The sequence below is a fragment of the Atractosteus spatula genome, chromosome 14, assembly GCF_055471065.1.
Source record: "Atractosteus spatula isolate fAtrSpa1 chromosome 14, fAtrSpa1.hap1, whole genome shotgun sequence".
Lineage (NCBI taxonomy): Eukaryota > Metazoa > Chordata > Actinopteri > Semionotiformes > Lepisosteidae > Atractosteus > Atractosteus spatula.
The window spans coordinates 22,452,284-22,478,195 of record NC_142719.1 but is presented as its reverse complement, the minus strand read 5'-3'; the positions used below and the strand labels follow the sequence as shown (position 1 = coordinate 22,478,195).

The 25,912-nt window shown below is 37.7% G+C and overlaps 1 pseudogene; it reads right to left on the bottom strand.

Annotated features, from left to right (window-relative positions):
- Nucleotides 1-502: 502 nt before the first annotated feature.
- LOC148820909 (complement C3-like) overlaps nucleotides 503-25,912 on the bottom strand; it is a 136,030-nt pseudogene continuing 110,620 nt past the window's right edge.

Below are 25,912 nucleotides of genomic sequence, written 5' to 3'. Positions count from 1 at the left end.
CCAATTAGTCACAAAACAAATGAGTACAGCAGCTGCAGATTTGAGTTTAAACATGTATTATACCGGCATTTATTTCCATTGATAAATAATTTAATTCATATGGATATCCTTCAGTCAAGTAAGTAAACACATTGCTATTTAAGTTTTATGTATAGACCCTACTAATTGAGGGCTGGGATGTTCTGTGAGAAAAGGAAAGTGAAAACAGAAATGTAATAAAAGAATGATTAATTACTGGCTGGAAGGCATTAGAACAGCTAAGGCTGGTCAGTAATGAGAAGACAAATGGAAAAAAAACAGAACTGGTCGGTGGAACAGGAAAGACACCAGCCAATCATCAGGAAAAGAAACCAGGAAAAGAAGGGAAACAGTCCAGGAGTTGCCAGCTGTCTGCATTCCTGGAGATCAAGGAGAGAGGCTGAGACAGCAAAGTGCCAGATCCAAATCAGACTGCTCATCTCAGCCTGCTCATCAGAATCTGGGACCCTCAGCTCCAGTCCAGTCAGAGAGCCCAGAAGGGAGGTGGGAGGTCTCCTTTGAGACCAGGCTTGTACTGAGCACGGTCTGCCAGGTTCACTCTCTGAGGCTCCTGGGTGCAAATGGAATCGGACACCAAGGTGTCCTGTGGACCAGCTGGGGGAGACATCTGCTAAGGACAGGAGGCAAAGATCCATCCAAATCCTTCTCATCTCTCAGAGCCCTACGTCAGTACAGCTGCAAGAAGTGGAGTAGTCAGAGCCCAGTAACAAAACTCCTCAGGGAGGTCAGGCTAACAGAAATGTTTTCCAGACATTGCAGACACAGGATGCCAGGCTCCCCAGGATGGAACAGAAGGCTCAACTGGAACACTGGAAGGAAACTAGAGAAAGAAAGAGAAAAAGATAAGAATCAAAACAGCTCAAGAGCCAGGAGGGTGAGGAACAGAAAAGAGCCAGAAGGGCGGGTGGAAAGTGGACAGAGAAAATAAAAAGTGCAAGTGATTGGACTCTATGGAACAAAACTGGGCCATGAGCAAGAGGTGAGGGGACTGCACGGACAGAGCCCTGGGGTTCTGGACAACAGAAGTTGCCTCCTGAATACAGACAGAACCACTAGAGAATGAGACAAGCCGGGAAGAGTCCAGGGTTCCCATAATTGGAGTCCAGGAGGCAACAAGCAGTCAGAACTGGAATGGGCGCAGGGCTGCAGGGGTGAGTCCTGGGGTCCTGGATGGCGGAAGCTGCCTCCTGGATGTAGGTTGGAACCATGGAGATGGGAGGCCAGCAGAGAAGAAGTCCAGGGTTCCCAGGGTGAAGACCAGATGCCTGTGTGCAGGTTGGATCAAATGCTGCGGTACACAGAGAAATCTAGGAGTCGAGTGGAACTGGAATGGAGAAGTAGGACCGCAGTGTACAGTAAAATCCTGGAATGGAGTGGAACGGGAAAGAAGATGCAGAGCTGCATAGGGAGAGCCCTGGGGTCCTGGATGGTGAAAGCTGCCTTCTGGATGTGTGATGGAACCACGGGCATGGGAAGCCAGCAGAGGAAATTCCAGGGAATCCAGGGCAGAGGTCTGAGGTCACCGTGCAGTCAGGAACTGGAACAGAGAATATAGTGCTGAGTGAAGTCAGCCCTGAGGGATAATGGGAAATTGATTTCAGAGCAGAATCCTGTCATCGAGAACCAAAGACAGGGGTGCAGATGGGCTTCAGAAACCAGTACATCCACCTGAAGAGGCTGCTGAGGCATCTGCCCAAGGAACCAAAGTCCAGAAGAGTGAAGACAGGGCAAAAAAAAAGTGGAGATGTGAAAACTAAAAGGGAGTGAAAAGGACAATGATGGAGTGCCGTCGAATCAGGGCTCCGGCTTTAAATAGAGAAATTGAGTAATTAAGTAGCAAATGGAATAATTGTTAAAGCAGATCACTTGAAGAGGGTCTGGTCTATGCAGCAAGCCCTGGAAAACTGTGAGCCCTTGTAACAGTAAATGTAACAGTTTCCCAAGGCAACCACTAGCCGAAAAACGCTGTATGGGCACGATTGCAGTATAACAGCAATACTATAAATGTTGTAATTCTTAAGCACTTTCAGGGTCTGAATTTGTTGGACTCTAAGAGTTTTCTTTAATTTATTTTTGTGGATCTTCTTTGTTTGAGTTAGTAAGTAAGATAAGTAAGTTACAGGTATGCTGAACAATGACAAAGGCATGTGCTGCATATGTTCAAGTAGGTAGATCATTTATGTACTGCATATTCCTTATAGGAGAGTTAGCAAATTGTTACAAAAAGCACCAACTAATGTCCAATAGCGTTAGCAATTCTATTTCTCAAACAGAATTAGTATTACTTTTTGGATTTATATTTATATACATTTATATTTAATGGCTTTATATTTATAGCTCTCAAAAGGTAAATTTATGAGGCTTCTGTAACAGATGTTTTCAGGTCATTTCAGTTTATTACTGTTCCTCTGATCCTGTGAGCCTTTGGAATTTTAAAAGAGCATTTTTGGTTGCCTCTGATTTGATCTGAGTACGAGTCTGTTAAAAGCCAGCATCATCACTGTGGCATGTGCAGTCCTACACAACCTTGCTATCAACTAGGATGAGCCACCTGTTCCATCTCAAAGACATTTGGCACTCTCCAGCTGTTTCAGGACTTTTATTATTAGACCACAGTTACAGGACAGAGAAGGGACAGTGTTGCGTGTGTAGCTCTCTCATTTATGTTGTTTGTTTTCATGTTATGTCTAATACAAAAAATACATATGCGACCATCACTTATGACTGATGAATACTACTGGACCTCAGGTTTAGAGCTTCAGATCTGACTTCAGTGGAATCAAAAGTACACATCTTTTATTCTCAAACACAAAGCAAACAGGGACATGAACGCAAGAGGAAGCGGGGTAATGCAAGCGGCATGTTAGCAGGCTCCGGCAGCAAGCCTGATGGCTTACGTTCCCCAGAATCCTGCTTGCAAATGTGCAATTGGACTGTAAGATCAACTACTTTCACTGTGGCATCAATACTCAGTGTGACTTGAGAGACTGCTATGTCTTCTATTTTACTGAAAGTCCCCAAAACTGCTGTCTCAGTCCTAGGCTGTACTCCTTGTTCACCTATGGCCGTCACTTACAGATACAACCACATTATTAAGTTTACAGATGACACCACAATTATCAGGGTGATCAGCAACATCAATGAGTCCTCATACAGGAGTGAGGTGGACCATCTTACCAGATGGTGCCTTGACAACAATCCTGCCCTGAATGTCAGCAAGACAAAAGAACTCATTGTGAACTTCAGGAAACCCAGAGGGAGTCACACATAAATAAGAATCAATGGGTTGTGGAAACTGTCAGCTGCTTCAGGTTCCTCAGTCTGCAGGTTTCCACCAACTTGGCTTGGTCTCACAACACTATAGCCAGTCTAAAACAGGTATAACAGCACCAGCATTTTCCGCGTTGCTTAAAGAAATGCGGTATAGTATACAAATACAACAAATCTAGTCAATTGACATCTAGACTAAAGGCAAAAGACATTAAAGACTTACACTCCATTTAAATGTATTTCCTTAATTTCAGTTCTCTTCAGTCCCCAGGAAATCTGAATGTTCACAATTGCATACTAAAGGCTCTGTAATACAGCTACAGATAAAGATACACATTCAAGTGATTTATTAATAAATGCCATTTTTATTAATAAAATAGTTTTAATGAAATTTATTAAGAAATGTGCTGTGACCAGAACTTAATCTTAGTTAAATATTAAAATAATTTTCCAGGGCACAGATGCATAAATTTATGAGGTAGTGACAATATTATTTCCTGTATAATAAGTAACAATCTACTAAGTTGCTTAAACCTTAGTACAGATGCAGCCATTCAACATGCGAGGGTGATACCGCATTATTTTCCGGTATGCTGTACGCAGTCTACCGCGAGTTACCGGTAAATACCGCAAGTTACCGGTAAATACCGCTAGCAAAATAATAGTATCCGGAATTTCCGCAAGGTGGAGCTAATAAAGCTCAACCTCTCATGTTTGAGCTGTAGGCATCAAAGTCTTTAATGAAGATATTACTAATAGTATTAATAATAAATGACCTTGAACAAGCTGTAAACTCAAAGTATTGCCCTGGTCCACATTCTTTTTTTCATTGACCGTCTTTGTAAAAGTAACACCACAGCATTTCGCAATCACGCATTTTTTTCCAATCATGCAAAGTACAGTAATTTTTGAGAATCGATTCACCATGCCTTTCACATGCTCATGAAAGAGATTGATTTAGGAACATAAACATATTACCGTATGCAAACTGTACTGTATACAGTATGTATATGTATATTTAATGTTTTAACTGTGCCCGTTTAAGTATTGAATATTTATATGGAATTTTACCACTGAAGGGAAATCTTAGTGCCTGAGCATAAAAAGAATAGGAGCATACTGCAACGCGTGTGAAGGCCATAAACGATATTAATTTTAGAACATAAACATACAGTATATGGCTAGTCTCGGTACTTTAAAGAAAACATACACGAAACATGGTTTCATTATGACCAGAATCGGTCTTGAGATATTTTTAAATTGATTTACAGTATTTGAGAGGTATGTCTTGACACCGATACTACGTAAATACTGCTCACGTATATGTTTCTAGGTTTATATTATGCATTTCATACGGTCAAATTACTTTTGAGCAACTGATAAGAAGTCTTGTAAAAATGTTACGAGTACATCATCTGTCAACAATTACACAGGTTCTGTTTCCATATTGCGGATTTTGGTTACGTAATATTATTTTCTAATTTCACGTTGTGAATATATGATTTGGGCAAACAGAACCGCAAAGAAGTACATTATGGGTTGTTGTTTTTTTTTTTGCAGTTTTATCTAGAACAAGCGATGCTTAAACCTTTGTCTGATTCTTGTGAAACTATCCACACGACAGTTACAGTACCTAGGAGTTGACTTCAGTGATGTCACTGATGGGATGTTTCTAAAAATCCATCCTCTGTAAAACGTCTTCTCTAGTTGTCCTGCATATGTATTCGCTAATGAAGCTGTGTGTTCTGAGCCTGGTTCTCTACATTTCTGTATGAACCAGCTTAGAGGGCTAAAGACAGCTTGTGTTTAAATTGAGTGTAAGGTAATTTATGCTTCTAAAGTCATGGTCAGCATTTATTATTGTACTGTGCTGTAAACTTGTTCTGTGCCTAATTACATTATTTTATAGCTTTATCAAATCTGTACATTGTCCGTCGATAATGTTTCTGTAGTGCTTTTTCAGCCCTAAGTGACCGCGCTGGTGGCGCTGTGTGTTAGTTTCCTGACTCCCATGTCACATGGTCTGTGATTGAATCCAATGTAACTATGACTATTTTTTAACAAACATTTCTTTGAAAAAATGAAACGTTTCCCTTGGTCAGAGATTAAATAAAACCTCACTCGCACCAAACAAATTTATATTTCTAAATATCACAACATGATCAAATTTAAGTCTTTTTAATAACAATGAATAGTCACCTATGCATTACAAAATAAACATTTATATTGATTTGAATCGCGTTTTGATTTAAATCATAAACGCGTTTAAATATATGTGTTTAAAGGCGATATACTGTATAAAAGCGCTGATTCTTATGGAATGTGTTCCGCTGGGGATTCAAAAAATTTATTTATCTAAGGAAAATTGCAGTATAACTTTGTTCATGCACAAACAGTGGCATGTTACATTATTAATTTGGGTGTCTCCTCTTGCCAGAAAGCTCTAAATTGCATTTTGAGTGCGGTTTTTGACTTTTTCTAAATTGCAACCCATAAATAAAGCTGATACAGTTTAGACTTACTGTATTCTAAACTGTATTACAACAGCACATTGGACAATGCAACGTAAATTGCAAAAATGCACTTGGAATTTGTCCAAGCCCTACTACGAAAATTATTTAAACTGCGACACTTATCATTCATCTTTAAATAAACTTTATTTTATATAGCGTTTTAAGCGAATAGGTAATTAGATTGCTCATAAACCTAATCGCTTTTTCTACAGAAACACAGCGTGATTGCTCTCTGAAAATGCTTTTCCTTTATATTTAGGCTCAGATTTCAACTATAGATCGTATTATTATAAGCTTTCTTGGAAAAATGTCTTTTATGTAAACCATGTTTGCTATTAATTCATTTAGGGCTAAAATACGTTCATTGTCTTCCAATCGAGTCGAGTTGACATTGGAAGCTTGCCACGCCCGGACTGTTACACCAACGCATTAGCATGTTAAAGCGATTTCATTGAGGAGCCTAGCTACTAGTTAACACTGTACTTCCTACTTTGAAAATACCTGTGAAACCGGTTTAATTCGTCACAGCCAGCACTCCGGCAGAGAGGGGGGTTGTACTCGTTAATGTCCGATGACATGCAAGTGAAAAGATTACAGATTTGAATCGTCTTTTTTCTGAACCAGGGAAAATCTGATCATGTTTCTCTATAACAATAATAAAAAACTTTATTTTACATTATTTTACATATCCCGCTTACACATCGCACGACTTTAATAAATCTATTCTTTATTAATACTAAATAAATAATACTAAAGATACTACAGCAAAGAGGTCACTTGATTTTTGGAATAATTCCAAATAGCACAATGATCCACTGGCATCCCTGAAGTCTGTTTAGTCCATAATCTTCCAAATACAATCACTAAGCAATTATAAGAATTATACCATCCTATTTCTTTGTGATGTCCTGTAAAAACTAAACCTATTTATAAGGCTTTTACTCAAAAGATTTCCAAACACACAAAGCATTTGTGAAGTACTATAGTATTTCTAAAGGTTACTTGTACAACATCAATCATTAAAGCTTAACAATAAAGTTTAGATTGCTGACTATGGACTAACTACATTAACTAACTGCAATGCAATAGTAGACATTTTACAAGTAAGAATATCTGGTTGAATTCTTGCATTTGTAGCCAATTTAATGCGAGAGATTTTAAGTTTTAACAGAAGAAAACTACGAATATGAAAACAGCCATAACAACAAAAATTACTGTGCAAATATCAAAAGGCTACTTCAGTAATGAAATAATGATAACAGTAGAAACCAGACACTGTTTACACCATATTGTTAAGAAAGACTCAAGACAGAAATGTTCATGTACAGCTGGAAAAAACAACTTCTAAAACAACAGTGAAGGCTGCAACATTATGCCCATGCTTTTCCACACTTGTAAGGATAACCTTAAAACTTAGGCTGTTGAGTCCAATCAATTAAAGCTGGAGTTCTGCAGGTTGTACAGGCTTAAAAGGTAGATTGGTAGTTTATCTGCAATATAGTCCAGTACTTTAGGTGTTTCTTGGTTTAATTTTCCTGCTTATTAATGCTTACTTTCCTACATTTCCAATGCAGTTCACTATCATTATACACAAAAGCCAAACCATAAACTTTGAAGCTAGCAGACTTCAAGAAAACACCTGTTGGTGTTAAATGGTGAGGTTTTATTATAATCTAAGGTATGAAAACAAACTAGCTACATTTTTAACACACTTTATAATACACCACTTTTTTGTTGTATCCCAAGTGATTTGAAGCATTTCTGTTTTAATTGAACTTCTAAAGTTATTTCTCCAATGTTTAGGAGGATATCGCCATAATAAGGGCATGCTTGTCATATGCTAAAAGAATAGCTTATAACAGGAAAGGCAAAGTCTATTTTTTTTAAAAAGCTCCTTTAAAGCCTGTGCCCCAGAAAGTCCATTTATGTTGAGCTGTGAAAGTGCTTTACAGTAAAAACCTTGTGTAAATGGTTAAAAGCAATGATCCAGGGACCAAAGGTGATTCAGGAGCCTAGAACCAATATTTGTGTGCTCGGTGCAGTCGGATGTTGAAATTTGTTCCCCGTTTTTGAAAAAGTCCCACTGTATGTTGTTCCTTTTATTTACAATAAGAATCTAGGAACCTCTAGGAGACATCAACTGCAAAGTGACATGACTGAGAGCCTCTTGAGTCCTGCAGATACAGGGTACCTCATAATTTTAATGAAATCAAATGTGTACAGTACGCGTAAAACTGAAGCTGACCTAACAACCATCCCCTTTTCTGCAGAGCGTGTTTAATTGTACTGTTCCAGCACATCAGTTTTTTTAAAAACAATTTTAAATAAAGCCTTTAGACAATTAGGAGGTACTGGTATTCACAAGGTAGAAGGTGGTGTTTTCAGAGGCCTAAAGGGAAACTGTTATACCTAATGATTAAATACTTGATGAGACATTTTTTTACTGCATTGTTTATGTATGATCTGTGTATCTCAGCTGAAAAGCTGAGGTAAAATAAGATGTATGCATCTAAATAACTGGACCTCAAATAGCAGACCTTATGAGCAATACTATGTGTATTTATTTAAAATATTTATAGCTCCTCTGAAAAGTTGTTGGGGGAAAAAAGCCTCACTCGCACCAAACAAATTTATATTTCTAAATATCACAACATGTTCGAATTCAAGTCATTTTAATAACAATGAATAGTCACCTAGGCGTAACAATATAAACATTTATATTGATTTAAAGCGCGTTTAAATCACCTTTATTTAAAACCCATAAACAAAGCTGATACTGTTTAGACTTTTAATTATTTAAAACTGTATTACAGCAGCACAATGCACAATGCAACGTAAATCGCTTTCTTTGTCTTCTGTGTAATAATATTCACCTCTCTGTCCAGCAAATTAAAAATAGTAATAATAATGAACTTTATTGTATATGGCGCCTTTAAAGGTGGCTCCTCAAAGCGCTTTACAGGTTAAAAACAATAACAACAATACTGTTAGGCTGGGCAAACTATTTTTTTTTAAGAAATACAAAATGAGATATAATGATGTGTTCCGGCTTAGACATTAAGGAAGAGCATAACACGTGGGTGGCGTAGAGGTCGGCTCTGGCTTTCCCATCTACTGTATACACTGCAAGTACAACCCCCCTCTCTGCAGGAGTGCTGGCTGTGACGAATAAAACTGGTTTCACAGCGAAAGACACCTCTCCCCCCTCAAAAACCCAGTAAGTACAGTGCTAGTTAAGAAAGGCTAGGCTCCTCAATGAAATCACTTTAACATGCTAATACGTTGGTGTAACAGTCTGGGCGTGGCAAGCTTCTAATTTCAACCCGACCACGGCGAAAGGAACCCTTCTTTCATTTGAAGACAATGAACATAATTTAGCCCTGAATGAATTAATAGCAAACATGGTTTACATAAAAGACATTTTTCCAAGAAAATTTAGCCTTTGTCACTAATGAAACCACTAAATAAAGACATAAATATAAAAATCTTAAGATTTTTAAAATACATGACTTTGCTAAAATTTATTTGAAAATAAAAACGATTACAAACGCCAGGGGAGAGAGAGAACAGGGGAGGGATGTTGGTTTTGCATATGGGGCGGGGCTATGGAAATAAGGTCTGTTTGGGAATGTGGAGTTACATGTTCTGGCTGTTTGTGAATTATCGTTGTTGAGTATGGAGTGTTGAGGTATTGATTTTGTGCAATGCTTTTTGTTGAAAATTGAGGTGGATTTTGTTTATGATAAAGAGGATAAACTGGGATGGGAGGAGGGTTTGGTTTTGCATAAAGGGCGGGATTATGATATTTGGAGGAATTTGCGAGAGTATAATGGTTTGATATATTTGATTTTGTATTGTGGTTGTTATCTATGTTTTTGGTTGGTATTATGTTTATATGGTTGTTTTTGTTGGTTGGTTGTTATTATGGTTATTAATAATACGATCTATAGTTGAAATCTGAGCCTAAATAATAAGAAAAAGCAAGTGATTAGGTTTATGAGCAATCTAATTACTTATTCGTTTAAAACGCTATATAAAATAAAGTTTATTATTAATTTGCTGGACAGAGCAGTGAACATTATTATGCATAAGACAAAGATAACAATCCTGATCAGTTTAGAAATCTGTGTACGCTGTAAGGTTTTTACTTCTTAAACTTTTAAAATACACGTTTCGAATAGAAAGAAATCCTCTTCTTGGTACAGTCGCATGAAGAGAGAGGCGAAACAGCCCTACACAGCCCTGTCGCAGTACACGAATATAATCATATCGTTATTAAATTCTTTAGATACGCGATTCAATATTATATTAGCAGAAAAGCTTAAAACTACCACTTTTTCACACGCTATTTCACATGTTAGTTAAATACTTTGATGCTTAAAATGTTTAGGGAGAAATGGAATACCATTGTGTGTATTTTTCCTTTAAAGTACCGATTCCTGGAATCTGACTGGCTGACACCCTTCTGAAGTGGTTCCATAAGATCTGGTATACGGAAAAGAAAGCGTTGATAAAAAAGCCTGGATTCCCATGTATCTCAGAGAGCGAGTGATCAGAAAAAGGAACAGCTGTTACACCCAGGTTTTACGCTCTCTCTCTGTTGAATGAATGAAAGCATTTTATTAAAAACGCGTTTGCGTTTGTCTGGGTATTTACCTTGTAATCTGTGGTTTACATCTACTGTATTGTTTTGAGATGCCACTTTTAAAGGTGATATGTAAAATAAAGTTTTTTATTATTGTTATAGAGAAACATGATCAGATTTTCCCTGGTTCAGAAAAAAGACGATTAAAATCTGTAATCTTTGCACTTGTACAGTATGTCATCGGAAAATACAATGAGTTTCTGCTTTGTGTAAGGATGGTGTCAAAAAGTAATCTAAGTGGTGAAAAAGCTGTGCTCCTCAAAGCGCTTTACAGGATAAAAACAATAACAACAATAGTGGCTGGGCAAACGATTTTTTTTTATAGAAATACAAAATGAGATACTGTATAATGATGTGCATGAACAAAGTTATACTGCTATTTTCCTTAGATACGCGATTAAAAAAAAAATTTTTGAATCCCCAGCGGAACACATTCCATAAGAATCAGCGCTTTTATATATCGCCTTTAAACACATATATTTAAACACGTGTTTACGATTTAAATCAAAACGCGATTCAAATCAATATAAATGTTTATTTTGTAACGCATAGGTGACTATTCATTGTTATTAAAAAGACTTAAATCCGATCATGTTGTGATATTTAGAAATATAAATTTGTTTGGTGCGAGTGAGGTTTTATTTAATCTCTGACCAAGGGAAACGTTTCATTTATTCGAAGAAATGTTTGTTAAAAAATAAAGTCATAGTTCCATGGGATTCAATCACAGACCATATGACATGGGAGTCAGGAACCTAACCCACAGCGCCACCGGCGCACTCACATGCAGAGTGCTGAAAAAGCACTACAGAAACATTATCGACAGACAATGTACAGCGTGTACTATTGTTGTGTTGCGGTACATGAATATAATTATATCGTTATTAATTTCGTTACATACGCGATTCCATATTATATTCCCTTTTAATCAAATTCTAAAAGTATGCTTGTTGACTCCGGTATCTCTTTAGTTAAAGACTTCGATGCTTAAAATGTTTAGGGAGAAATGGATTACTGGTGTGTATTTTTTCTTTACAATACCAAGACCAGCCATATACTGTATGTTTATGTTCCAAAATTAATATCGTTTATGGCCTTCACACGCATTACAGTATGCTCCTATTCTTTTTATGCTCAGCTACTAAGATTTCCCTTCAGTGGTAAAATTCAATATCTAAAACGGGCACAGCAAAGACGTTTACTGTAAGTCTTTCTACGACAGACCAACGGACCACGAGTGCCCCTGTCGGTCAACCAATCACGTACCGCGGTACCGCGCGTTATCTTGCGTCACATTGCGCGACGCCGTAGCCAATTACCTCCGGTATGTGTCTGTAACGCGCACTTTGAATGGCTGCATCTGTACAAACTCCGCACAGATTGCACCACTGATTGAAATTGAACCCAGAACTTTGAGGCAGTAATGCTAGCCACTGTGACACTGTGCTGCCCCAACAACCAATGTAACATAAATTATTTAAATGCTACTGATATAGAAACTGCCCCTTGGGGAAATCCTTACTTTACATAGGATGATGTGAAGAGAATATTAGATGCTACAGATTAACGGATGACAGTCATCTCTTCAGAAAGGACTACCACTGTTTAATGAATTAGGTCCAGTACTGGCAATATTACTAGCTTTAAGGACATAATTACTGATATGTAAGCAGGTACCACAAACAGAAAATGCAAACAGAAAAGTTAACTACCGCAACTTGTTTCTTATTTAATTTCTGTTAAATCTGATATGTGTTTTTTTCTTAATAAAGATAAAAAGCAGGAAAATAAAGTACCATTTTGCAAATGCTCAATTTTCACATCCAGTTCAAAGTTCTTGCAAGTTGTTATCTTTTCCTCAGGCAAAGCATTGTACAAAGTCATCACCTTACAAAGATTATGAAATTAGTTCTCAGTTAAGCAACAAATGAAACTAAAAAAACCTATATATATATATTGTCATCAGTTTATTTTTTGGTTAGAAAATCATTTTGTTTTCCCTTCTCTCACAGACATTGGCAAAATTAAAAGACACAGAAGAACTGAAATTTAACAAAATGTTACATTGAATCTCTGTTACTAGATCAATCATCATTCGCAAGGGATATGGTGATATCATGCTCAGTGCTTTAGGAATTATTTATAAATCGTAGCAGACAGGAATGGGATGGGAGCATTACAATATGAAAACACGTAGAATACTGAAAGTACAGATGCAGCCATTCAAAACAAGCGGGCGATACCGCATTATTTTGCGGTGCGCTTGACGCAGTGTACCGCAAGTTATGGTATTAATACCTTAAATTCTCGCATAGTTCCGCATACTACCACATGGTACCGCAAGTAAAATAATAGTATTCTGAATTTCCGCAAGGTGGAGCTAATAAAACCCAACCTCTCATGTTTCAGCTGTCGCCATCAAAGTCTTTATCGAAGATATTACTAATGGTATTTATAATTAATGACCTTGGACAAGCTGTAAACTCAAAGTATTGCCCTGGACCACATTATTTTTTTCATTGACCGTCTTTGTTAAAGTAACACCACAGCATTTCGTTGATCCAATCACGCATTTGTTTCCAATCACACATAGTACAGTAATTTTTGAGAATCTCCGATTCACCATGCCTTTCACATGCTTATAAAAGATATTGATTTAGGAACATAAACATATTACTGTATGTAAAGTGTACTGTATACAGTATGTATATGTATATTTAATGTCTTTACTGTGCCCGTTTAAGTATTGAATATTTATATGGAATTTTACCACTGAAGTGAAATCTTAGTAGCTGAGCATAAAAAGAATAGGAGCATAACGTGTGTGAAGGCCATAAACGCTATTAATTTTGGAACATACATGCAGTATTACAGTATGTAAACTGTATATGGCTGGTCTCGGTACTTTAAAGAAAAAATACACACCAGTATTCCATTTCTCCCTAAACATTTTAAGCATCAAAATCTTTAACTAACATGTGAAATAACGTGTGTATAAAAAGTGATAGTTTTAAGCTTTTCCGCGAATACGCTCGATACCGGAGTCAACAAGCATACTTTTAGAATTTGATTAATAGGGAATATAATGTGGAATCGCATATCTAAAGAAATTAATAACAATATAATTATATTCATGTACTGCAACACAAGAATAGTATACGCTGTTTCACCACACTTCATGTGAGTGTTCTGGTAGCATGGTGGTTTAGGTGCTGGATTAGTAATCCCCCACGTTGGCTCAAATCCAGCCAGCACCATGACTTTTTCTTTTAACAAACATTTCTTTGAAAAAATAGAATAGTAATATTATGGACAATTAATTGACGATAAATATAGAAAAGCACATATTAAAATTGGGAAATTTGGTTTCAAAAGTCCTCATATCAACGATGCCTATACTGTTTTCCTCTACAGTATGCTAATCTATTGTAGTGCATTCGCCCCCCTCTTAGGCTGCGCAAACGATCTTTTAGATTTTTATAGAGAAATAGAGGCTGTACAGTATGCGTTTCAATATAAACATTTACTGTCAAACTTTACATCAACAATTGATTTGGACAATATAGACTCCCGGTCCCGCCATGGATTAAAAAAAAAACATGGAATCGCGCATCTAAAGAAATAACAGTATACAGTAACTATGTTCATGCACAAACAGTAGCATGTTACACTATTAATTTGGGTGTCTCCTCTTGCCAGAAAGCACTAAATTGCATTTTGAGTGCGGTTTTGGATTTTTTTTAAAATTGCAACCCATAAATAAGCTGATACTGTTTAGACTTTTAATTATTTTAAACTATTACAGCAGCACAATGTGCTTTTTCACAAAACCTCCAAGTGTATCGAAATTTCTTGCGTTGTACAGCTTTTCAGCTAAATACAGTATATTTATCGCTTATGCCTGACATAAGAGGTGCCCGATAAAAACCGGTTGAACAGCTCTGTTGGAGGTTTCATGAAAAAGGAGGTTTCGTGAAAAAGCTACAGGAGTGCCAGTCATAATTGTTTTTATTTTTAATCGTTCAATGCAGATGGCTGGTGGCATGTTCCATAAGGGGACGGTAATTAAAAACCATTAATACTTTCGTTGGAGTTTAAATAAAGTTGATGTTTTATCTAGGGGCTGCTCACCTGAATCTGAATAGCGACTTCTAAACTATGAAAACATGTCTGTCTTTCCGTAGGAGGAAGGGAATCTGATCTGCAAGGCCCTTTGGCTACAAAAGTAAAAAGAAGGCGCTCGCTCGCTCGCTCTCTCTCTCTTTTGATTATTACATCCAACAATCAAAAATGACAAAATAAACATAATAACCATAATAACGACCAACCAACAAAAACAACCATATAAACATAATACCAAACAAAAACATAGATAACAGCCACAATACAAAATAAAATATATCAAACCATTAAAGCAAAACCGTCCTCCAATTATCAACAAATCTCAATATCTTGTACGAATTATTCGAAATACAAACCAAAAACAGCCCGCAAACTCTCTCAAATTCTTCCAATTATCATAACCCCGCCCCTTATGCAAAACCAAACCCTCCTCCCATCCCAGTTTATCCTCTTTATCATAAACAAAATCCATCTCAATTTTCAACATAAAGCATTACACAAAATCAATACCTCAACACTCCATATTCAACAACGATAATTCACAAACAGCCAGAACATGTAACTCCACATTCCCAAATAGACCTAATTTCCATAGTCCCACCCCTTATGCAAAACCAACATCCCCTGTTCTAGTCAATTAAGCTTCCCCCTCTTTCACTTCTTTTTCCTCACCTTCAACCTTATCGCTCCCCCTTTACTCTCACCATCTGATTAAGAATGATTAAAAACATTGTATTTTTGTCTGGGTGCTGACAAAGTAAGCACTCTCTCTCTCCGCTGGCGTTTGTAATCGTTTTTATTTTTAAATACATTTTAGCAAAGTCTTGTATTTTAAAAATCTTAAGATTTCTGTATTTATGTCTTTATTTAGTAGTTTCATTAGTGACAAAGGCTAAACTTTCTTGGAAAATTGTCTTTTATGTAAACCATGTTTGCTATTAATTCATTTAGGGCTTACTGACAGAATTGCTGTTTTTTATGCATGCCAAAAAATTTTGGTGCCGTCGTCTCCACTTTAAAGGTACCCCTGTGCTGGAAGAATTTGACCTCGGAACATTTGCCCAGCGTACTAATATAGGCACATCCCAGAATTTTGACTTCACTGTGTAGTGAAGAAATTTTAAAGACTACTTCTTAGTGTAGATAAAAAAGCTTGGATTCCCATGGACAGTATCTTATACACATATCTTTTTCTGCTGTCTTTGATGATCTCTTGAGGAACCTTGTGATATTTTGAGCTCTCGTTGAATGATAAAAGTGTCGCAGTTTAAATGATTTTCGTTGTTAGAAATCATGAAACGCTCTGTTAAAAGCAAGGGAGTTTTTATATCTGTTATAGTAAAATAAAATGCCCGACGAACTAGGGATTGAACAGTTTTTCAGTGCTTGTACAATCGACGGAAATGTTCAAATAAATGTGCTAAAGAAATAAACAAAAAAGTTATTCCTTTATTATATTGGCTAGCTAATGTCCCATCCTTGTTAGTTAGATCAACGAAATGCTGTGGTGGGTGTTACTTTTTGTTGGCTGGGCAGCTTGTCCCCCCCTCCCGCTGAAGACTCGACCACTTGAAAATACCTGTGAAACCGGTTTAATTCGTCACAGCCAGCACTCCCGCAGAGAGTGATGAAAAACACATGAAGGACTTTGGTGCTTAAAATGTTTAGGGAGAAATGGAGTATTGGTGTGTGACTTGCGGAGTTAAAAGCTGCCTTTATTTTATTTCTTTCCGTCACCACCTGCCAGCGAGCTCTCCCGCGCCCCGACCAGAGAGAGACACACGATGAAAAAGCACATTGTGCTGCTGTAATGCAGTTTAAATTGTATTTCATTGCACTTTGACAGATCGTCTTTAAATCAACTGTTGATTTAAAGTTTGACAGTAAATGTTTATATTGTAATGCATACAGCCTCCATTTCTTAATAAAAATGTAAACAATCATTTGCACAGCTTAAGGGGGGGGTCTGCTCTCACAGTCCTCCATACACTCAAGTGAAAAAATAATAACGCCAATGTAAACATCATATTTACAATTTGTTGATAATAAAAATGGTAAGTTCTCTAAAGCTTTGTGATAGTTTACCCAGTTTACCCATTGTTATTAAAAATGACTTGGATTCGAACATGTTGTGATATTTAGAAATATAAAAGTCAATTAATTATCCATTTCTATATGTATGTCTTTATTTAGTGGTTTCTTAGTGACAAAGGCTAAACTTTCTCAGAAAAATGTCTTTGCTGTCTTACTGATAGGTTAAGCTTTCGAAACTCAGCCCCAAAGTCATGTAACTGGACCCCTGGGTGTTCTGAACCCCTGGGTGTTTCTCTCTCTCTCTCTCTCTCGCGCTGTTGGTAGGCGGGGGCTATGTGTCTCTGGTCGGGGGTGCAGGAGAGCCGGGCTGGCAGGTGGCGATGGAGAAGAAAAATAAAGGCTTTTACTTGCTTTAACTCCACAAGTCTGAGTTCTTGTGTCCGTCCTATCCGAACCCGAAAGTATTACAATATGTATCTATATAGCAGGTGGTGTACAGCTTTTTAGTATAGATTACACTTTTCTAAAATGTATTGAAAAAAACACACACGATAGAAGCAGGAAGCAGAAGCAGGGACAGTTGTCAGAAGGAAAGAAGGTGACTATTCGTTGTTATTAAAAATGACTTAAATTCGATCATGTTGTGATATTTAGAAATATAAAAAGTCAATTAATTGTCCATAATATTGCTATTCTATTTTTTCAAAGAAATGTTTGTTAAAAGAAAAGTCAGGATGCCAGCTGGATTTGAACATACAACCTGTGGGTTACTAAACAGGTACGTAAACCAGTAGGCTACTAGGGAAGTCACATGAAGAGAGAGGTGAAACAGCCCTACACAGCCCTGTTGCAGTACACGAATATAATTATATCGTTATTAATTTCTTTAGGTACGCAATTCCATATGATATTAGCAGAAAAGCTTAAAACTACCACTTTTTAAAACGCTATTTCACATGTTAAAGACTTCAATGCTTAAAATGTTTAGGGAGAAATGGAATACTGGTGTGTATTTTTTCTTTAAAGTACCGAGACCAGCCATATACTGTAATACTGTATGTTTTTGTTCCAAAATTAATATCATTTATGGCCTTCACACGCGTTACAGTATGCTCCTATTCTTTTTATGCTCAGCTACTAAGATTTCCCTTCAGTGGTAAAATTCCATATAAATATTCAATACTAAAACGGGCACAGTAAAGACATTTAAATCTTTCTATGACCGACCAACGCACCACGAGTGCCCCTGTCGGTCAACCAATCACGTACCGCGGTCTTTTGCATCATCGCGTGTCACAATGCGCAAGGCCGTAGCCAATTACCTCCGGTACGTGTCTGTGCTGTGCACTTTGAATGGCTGCATCTGTATATAGAAAGGATGACAAGAGTGTTGAAAGGCATTTCCTGTTATTTAAGAGCAGTTTCCTGTATGTTATATATAGAGTCATACCCACTCCCACTGGAATGCTGGAAATTACTCTAGAATCACACAAGCAACCAGCAGAATTGTCTATCATTGAGTTCACCAGGCAATGACCCCTTCTTGTTTTTTGAGAAGTCTCTGGAATTAAGATTGTGTTTTTCTACTGTGTTTGCTCTCTGCATCAGGTCATTGCTTACCAGTTACTTTGCCTGCTCTTGTATCCAGCGCACAGCCTCAATCTGCTGTGCTCAAGCAGTTAAGGGCAGTAGCATTATATATTGTGTAATAAATTGATATATGTATAGCCACTCAGATGTCCAAGCCTACAGTTATGCTGTGCTTCACTTCATGTAAAATGTACAAAACGTTTGATGTTTTCAAACCTCTTTATACAGTACTACCTTCTTATTATGATGCTATTATGCTAGCACCAATAGACAGGTACATAAAATCTTTCTGAAAGCAATGTCTTAGATTTTGAGAAAATAGTTCAAGTAAGCTTTTAAAATAGGAAAAATCAAATGGGGAAAAAACACTTACCGTCAAGGTCCCTTGCCCTTTTCCTCTTGCAGTAACTGTAAAGTTTTGGTCAATCCGGGCCTGTAATAAAATTTGAGAAAAAAGCTATTTTGTAAGGACCATGTTAAATAAAAGATTAAAATGTTAGAAGAATAAATGTTCCAAGACCCAGAACTTGACAGAGCAGTTAGAAAAAGGATGGATAAAAGAATAAATGTAATTTAATCTATTTTGTCTTTGTTTTTCAAGATATTATAATTCCAAGTTTTCCTCAAGGCAAAATTTTTTGCAGCTTGAGTAGGTATACATAGTCCCTCAGTTAACCAGTGCCTCCCTGGAGACCTAACGCCTTTGTCTAAGGACATGGCAGGAAGATGGACTGGTACAATAATAATATTGGATAATATATTGCTTAACTTGGTCATGGTCATTTATTAATTGCTGCTGGAGCTGCAGTTTTTTTTACAAGTGCATGTCATATAACATTGAAATAACCAATATATTTTTATTTGATTCATTACTGTATCTGCGTGAGAAAAGTGTGATTGATTTTTGATTTAGCAGTGGTCTCAATTAAGAGCTGGGTGTAACACACATGCGAGTGAAGGCTCGTGGGCCCAGGTTGCTACAGCAACACCCATGGGTGCTGTTCGAAGACAATCTCAGAAGTGCTTCTTGCCCCCCAATTAACACATTCCTACCTCACTACCACTGAGTAATTAAGATATCATTTTAATTTGACTTTGGCTTTGTGTTACTCCTGGTTACTCAAAACTCACTTCTGGCTTTGACCTTGCCTTGGATTTTGTCTCAGACTGTCTCTCAAGTTTTTTATCCTCACCTGTTATTTAACCTTTCTTTGATCTTCCCCATTGTGCTGCAATCACTCCCTTTCAGCTCAGCTCAACAAAGGCATGGTGAGTTCCAAACAGATGCATAGGTGTATCATAGTGTAGGATTTGTCTTATACTGTAGGCATCATATTGGTTAATTAGGAATACTAACAGGTTCAAAAGTATGCTTTCTGTGGTGTCTTCCTAGTGTAGAGCATGTGCAGCCTCTGATTACAAAAAATATTTACTTCTACTACCACTTGAGCGTTAGGTGTACTTGGTCATGTCTTTGGGGTTTTTCATTACAAAGGAACATCAATTAGTCTCTCTATTTATTTCCAGCTTGTTATTTTAAAGTTGTTTTGTTGAAGTGATATATTTGTATTTTTATTTATCAAGAAATCTGAACTGATGACAATGACAGACAGATAATGAGGATACATACTGTATAGTATATTTATTGAGTTCAGAGAGTTCTGTGTGAAGACAAACATATACAGAGTCCATATATTAACCTGAGTACTATCCTTTGTACTATGTAAATTAGAAAGTTTAACAGTCTCCTTTGTTTGTGAAAATTGTGTCCTTGATCACACAGCACATTGGAATCCCAGTTTTTCTATTTGGTGGTCTTGTTGTCCTTGGACAGTCCATGCTGTCCATGTCAAAGCAATATAGTCATTGGTACATTATTAAATTATTATTAATCCATTATCATATTCCTGCACTAATTATACTGTATGCATACTATACAAGAGAGAAAGGATTTCATTAAATACAATGATTATGTTGTGGAGACAAGATGTTGTTACCATGTTGCTACCACAATTCTATGTTGTATGAATTCTAGTATTGTATGTCACAATACTGTACAACATTATGTTATGTTATGCTGTGTGTGTATATAGTATTTAGTAACACAATAATATTTAAGATTTTGATTCTAAAAACATATTCTATATAGTGGCTTTAAAAACATATCATATTTTAAAAGGAAATGAACATGTAAAAAACAAAAAAGAGGCCAGATTAAAATAAAAGTTTTGATTAGTGAATTGAATTACCTGATTGAAATTGTACTGTAGCTCATACAAGTCTGCACTTAAATGTTAATTGGTTCCTGTTTAAGGACGTCCTTAAATACCCTTACTCTCCCCCAGCTTTGTTAGGAAACACTTGTTTTATTGTTAAAAAATAAATAGCGTGCCATGATGATAATCATGGGATTATTGATTATGATGCATCTTGTTTGATTTTTGGTAGCACCTAGGGACAAGGACAGTTTTTTTCCTGAATTTCAGAAATCATTATGTTGTGTTCCACACAGACGTTGTCACGATTGTAATCCCTCCTCTTAAGGGCGCTCCAGCTCTTTCACATTTTAGTTGAGTTTGTGCACCTGTCTCCTATCCAGCCCATCCTTATATAAGCCAGACGCTCACACTGTTCCGGGCTCTGCATTGAAAGACAGACACCTAGAGGCCCAGCTACCACTAAGTTGCCCTATGCCCGCTGCTTGGGGGCATGGGCCTCCTATCGGCGTCCTGACCCAGCCGAGTCTGGGATTCAGAGCGCCTGGCCTCGTGATCCTGTTTCATTCTCCGTCCCTGTACCGGATCCTGTTCCGGTTTTTAACTTTGTCTTGTTTTATCTTGGATGGATCACCCGGTACTGGACCTTTGGACTTCACCTGGAATTTCCCTTTGGACCCCCCTTGACTTGTTTACCTTGGCTACGGCCCCCGGAGCACCAGTGCACCATCGCCATGTCCCCCATTTGTCTACCTGCCCAGTTCCTTGTCGTCTCCTCCCTGTGTCTGTTTCACTCCCTTCCAGATTCTGCCGTCTGCATAGGGTCCTGATCAACGCTTCATAACAGACGTACTAATCTGCCTTTCAAACATGATGCTCTACCCTTCCTCTAGAAATGGGACCAATGTCAATGTAGTATACATATTATTTATTATATTTATTTTATTATTAGAGAGTCTTTGCTATCCACAAGGAGTAATTTGTTAAAAAGTACCACTTGTGCACTGGCCAGGAATAAAACCCAGGCCTGGGTGGCAAACAAGAATTTTACCACTGAACCGCGGGTGTCACTATGATTGGAGGACTGAATGCGTAGGAGAGTAGGGGGCATTCAGGAATGTAATTCCATAAATGTATAAGGTGAGAAGATTTTGCAATGTATTTGTTCTGTTTAAAATGATCAGTTAACATTAGAATGAAAACTCTGGATCTTTAAAAGCAGCTGTAAGTTACACTAAATCCCCACTACAGGCTGATTCACCTTTCTTGATTGTTTATGCCAATTTTCAGTTCATACTGCATGAATTAATGATAAATACTTGCGTATGACCATGTAAAGCAGAAAACCACAAACCGAAACTACAGATGCAGCCATTCACAGTGCGCGTTACAGACACGTACCGCAGGTGGCGTCGCGCATTGTGACGCAAGATTACGCTCGGTACCGCGGTACGTGATTGGTTGACCGACAGGGGCACTCGTGGTCCGTTGGTCTGTCGTAGAAAGACTTACAGTAAACGTCTTTGCTGTGCCCGTTGTAGATATTGAATTTTAGCACTGAAGGGAAATCTTAGTAGCTGAGCATAAAAAGAATAGGAGCATACTGTAACGCGTGTGAAGGCCATAAACGATATTAATTTTGGAACATAAACATACAGTATATGGCTGGTCTTGGTACTTTAAAGAAAAAATACACACCAGTATTCCATTTCTCCCTAAACATTTTAAGCATCGAAGTCTTTAACTAAACAGATACCGGAGTCAACAAGCATACTTTTAGAATTTGATTAAAAGGGAATATAATATGGAATCGCGTATCTAACGAAATTAATAACGATATAATTATATTCATGTACCGCAACACAAGAATAGTACACGCTGTACATTGTCTGTCGATAATGTTTCTGTAGTGCTTTTTCAGCACTCTGCATGTGACTGGGTTAGGTTCCTGACTCCCATGTCACACGGTCTGTGATCGAATCCCATGGAACTATGACTTTATTTTTTAACAAACATTTCTTTGAAAAAATGAAACGTTTCCCTTGGTCAGAGATTAAATAAAACCTCACTCGCACCAAACAAATTTATATTTCTAAATATCACAACATGATCGATTCTAAGTCATTTTTGATAACAATGAATAGTCACCTTCTTCCCTTCTGACAACGGTCCCTGCTTCTGCTTCCTGCTTCTATTGTGTGTGTGTGTAATAGAGTAAATTTTTATAGAGAAATGGAGGCTGGACAGTATGCGATACAATATAAACATTTATATTGATTTAAATCGCAAACGTGTGTTTAATTATATGTGTTTTTTTAATCATAATCAGGCTAATGCAACATAAATTGATACAGGATCTCTGTCTTCTAGGTATCTTAATAAACTTTCAGCATAGCTTTCTACCCGTTTAGATTTATATTTCTTGGGATTTTGGGATCAAACGTGGAAGGATTAGATTGTAATCGTTTTTTTTTTTCAAATACGTTTTAGAAAAGTGTAATCTATACCTGCCCAGACTGTATGCCTTCCTAAACCCCGCCTTTCACTAGTGTCCTGCCCTTCCCTGCGCACCCCAGCCGGGCGCTCTTCGGCCTGTGCCGGGGACGAATGTATATTTTGATATTTACACCCGGCGCGGCACCGAGGGAGCGTCTGCATTTATAACTTAGTTTTTAAAATTAGTCAAGCAATATGAAGCATCTCCTTTTACTTTTAAGTCCCTTAAATACATTGAGCACAGCTTTCTCACCACTTAAGATTACTTTTTTGATACCATCCTTACACAAAGCAGAAACTTTCCGATGACATACGGTACAAGTGGAAAGATTACAGATTTTAATCGTCTTTAATTTTGTTACGTTATACGTTTTAGGAACGTTTCATCTAAACAAACACCACAAAACTATTCTCGATTGTATTTCTGAATGTTATGTTACACCTACAGTAGTTCACTGCTTTAAATACATCGAATTAAGAATGTTAGGTGTAGCAGTTTAGATCTTTTTTTCTGAACCAGGGAAAATCTGATCATGTTCCTCTATAACAATAATAAAAAACTTTATTTTACATATCACCTTTAAAAGTGGCATCTCAAAGCAATACAGTAGATCGAAAAACAGTTAAAAGGGACCAAAGTAAATACCAGACAAACGCAAACGTGTTTTTAATAAAATGCTTTTATTCATTCAGCAGAGAGTGAGAGGGACATCCAGCAGAGAGAGACACACACACCGGTTTCCATTGACAAAAAGTAATTGTTTTTTTTACATTTCTTTTACATGTTTTGTTTGTGGACAGACTGTCCACAAACGTGAGACTGTCTTTCTCAGACTTACATTCCCGAATGTCCCCCGCCCCGGTCAACAATCCTAGGAAGAACACGAAACAGCCTGTTAATAAAATTGTTACAATTTTGTTCGGTCAGTTCTTCCTCCCAGAATTTATAGATCGCATCGATCAGTTCCTGCTTTGTGACGGGCTTAGCAGTTTTCCGAACGTAGTCTTTCAACGAATGCCAAACCATCTCTATCGGATTTAGATCTGGGGATTCGGCTGGAGTTTTCACACAGTTCACTCCTTCTGCTATAAGCCTCGCCCTTGCTGCTGTGTGTTTCGGATCGTTGTCTTGAAAGAGACGGTGCCTTGATCCAAACTGCTCCCTGATATATGGGGCAGCATGCTGTGTGACCACGACTTCCTCGAAGAATTCACGGAACATTATTCCTTCGAAAATAAGAAGTGGTCCCAGGCCTCTTCTAGATATACCCCCCCAGACGTGAACCTTCAGTGGATGCTTGGGCTTTGGCTTGTCCACATATCTCCCCTTTTTGCAAAATGCCATTGTTGAAAACTGTTCCAGAGCCACTGTTGTTTCGTCGGTGAAAAGTACATCCTGAAATGCCTCCCCCTGTTCAATCCATTGGAGAGCTTGCTTGAGTCTTTCCTCTTTGTTTTTTAGCCTTATCATGGGGCATGTGTTGGTTTTTCTGTATCTCCATTCAAGCCTCCTGCGTACTCTTCTTATCGATGTTGGGCTAACGGTCGCACCGAGGTCAGCCCATAGCCGTCTTTGGACTTGCATTGCCGGTAGCTCATCATTTTCATCAGTCAGTTTGTCGATAGCTCGCACAATAGGACTTGGAAAAAAAAGAGATCAACAGTTAGTTTTAAAAATAATGTGCGTAGTTGTATTTACATGCAAGAAAGATATTTTTAGAAATTTATTTACCTTTGAATCGTCCTCGGTTTAGATTCTTTGCTTCCTCTCCCCTTTATAATGCCGTCTCACTGTGCTTTCAGAAACGAAGATGTCCATCGAAGCCAACTGCTGTACAATGTCCCGTGTTGACTTCCCGTTTCTTTTCATCTTCATTATTTGGTGTGAGAGTCTTCGTGATTTTGGCCATTGTCCGTCTCCTTACCAAAGCGATACAGTGGTGCAGCTTGAATTCTGTACCTATATACTCTATGGTATGGTACAGATAAAACTTACACCATACCGATGAGCTAATACCAGGGAAAGACACTCCTATTTTATTTAAAACACAATACGCCAGGAAATGTGTCTGATGCATTAGCAAGTTAAAACAATTGGGTCGAAAACCTGGGCGTAACACCATTTCCTTTTTCTGATCACTCGCTTTCTGGATACACGTCTCACCTGTCCTGTACTTTGTTTTCCTGGTTTGCTGATTATGCCTGCTGCGGTCCACTCCCACCCTCACACCTAAAGAAGACTATTTCTTGGCGCAGTTCATTGTGCAATTAACCCTTGTATGTGCTGTCGCGCTCAAAATGCAATTTAAAAAAAGTCAAAAACCGCGCTCAAAATGCAATTTAGAGCTTTCTGGCAAGAGGAGACACCCAAATCAATGTAACATGCCATAGTTTGTGCATGAACAGGGTTATACTGCCTATTCCCTTTAATACCCGATTAAAAAAAAATAAAAAATGTTTTGAATCCCCGGCGGAACCGGGCATCCATATGAATCAAGCAACAGGTTTATTCCATGCTGAAAAAAAGGAGAAAGAAAACACATTCCATAAGAATTGACTGAGCTCTGCTCTGTACCACGCAATGATCCCCCTGGAGGCTCTGCCCCGGGTTATTTAGGTTTTTAGACAGAGGGTAAAAAACTCTCTGGCTTGACCTCCCCCTCCCTGGGTATTGTCTGTTTTTTGTTAACAAGGCTCGCCAGCTAATGTGAATCGAAACCTGTCTTTCTAGCTTTTAAAGTCGTGCGATGTGTAAGCCACAATTCAAATAGAGAAAAAGAGAGCTGACTGAGAAGATTTAAGATGTGGCTGTCAATGTTGGATTAAAAAAAAACACATTGCCCGACGTTTGTTGCATTGCTTGAAAAATAACTTTATTTCGAGAGAGTGGATAAGTAATTCAAGTGTTTTTTTTTAACTTCCTGAAAAACAACTAATAATTTAACTATATGTGCAAGCGTTTTATGATATGTCGCTGTTGTGAATGT